Here is a 786-nt window from a genome sequence, read left to right as displayed (position 1 = left end):
CTACACCAATTTGCGCCTCTGCCAGGGTAACGGAGCTGCAGGTCATAGATGGAGCAAGAGGTGGAGACAGACAGACAAGACGAGACGGAAAATCACTGTGATTGGCTGGAACAGCTAACAGCAAACAGGATAGTGCGGGGAAAAATAATAATAGGCATCTGTTCTGCAGTGGACTGACTCAGGTTGCTGCTGCTGATTGTGACGGTGACTTATGGTGATGATGAAGATGACAGTGATGATGATGAAATATTCTCGCTTGCTTGAACAATAAACTAAGTTAATTTACTACGAAAAAAACATGCTGGCTTAATGTGAATATCCATTAGCTGTTAGCATTAGATCAGAGAATAAATTGGGACCATTAGTTTAGCCGCGAATCGCAAGCCTTTGGTAATTCACTAACATTAGAATAACAAATGAAATAAAATATAATTTCCTTTATCTTCATCATATATACACTCGGCCAACGGCCATACCATGTTGAGTACACCGCTTCCCGTCCGATCAGCGAAGTTAAGCAACGTTGGGTCTGGTTAGTACTTGGATGGGTGACCGCCTGGAAACATCAGATGCTGTTGGCATAACGTTCTCCCTACGTGTCAAGTGGGGTTGGTGGAGGAGTAGTGCCCCTCCCTGTAAAAACAATTAACTCTGAGCCCTTGGCCACCCCGTTTGGGATACATGGCGTCTGGCAATAAATGAATGAAAATCTCTAATACAGCGCATTTTTTTTTTTTTTAGCCACCCCGTTTGGGATACATGGCGTCTGGCAATAAATGAGTGAGA

At 43.6% G+C, this 786-nt stretch overlaps 1 non-coding gene across 1 annotated transcript; it reads left to right on the top strand.

Annotated features, from left to right (window-relative positions):
- Nucleotides 1-462: 462 nt before the first annotated feature.
- Nucleotides 463-581, top strand: LOC145396654 (5S ribosomal RNA). The gene has a single exon (XR_013896814.1). It is a non-coding gene; the product is annotated as a 5S ribosomal RNA (ribosomal RNA).
- Nucleotides 582-786: the final 205 nt, after the last annotated feature.

Source organism: Coenobita brevimanus, chromosome 38 (genome assembly GCF_032717465.1).
Source record: "Coenobita brevimanus isolate Jiangsu-jjx chromosome 38, ASM3271746v2, whole genome shotgun sequence".
Lineage (NCBI taxonomy): Eukaryota > Metazoa > Arthropoda > Malacostraca > Decapoda > Coenobitidae > Coenobita > Coenobita brevimanus.
Note: the sequence above shows the minus strand (reverse complement) of the source record. Positions and strands in the feature narration are given on the sequence as shown.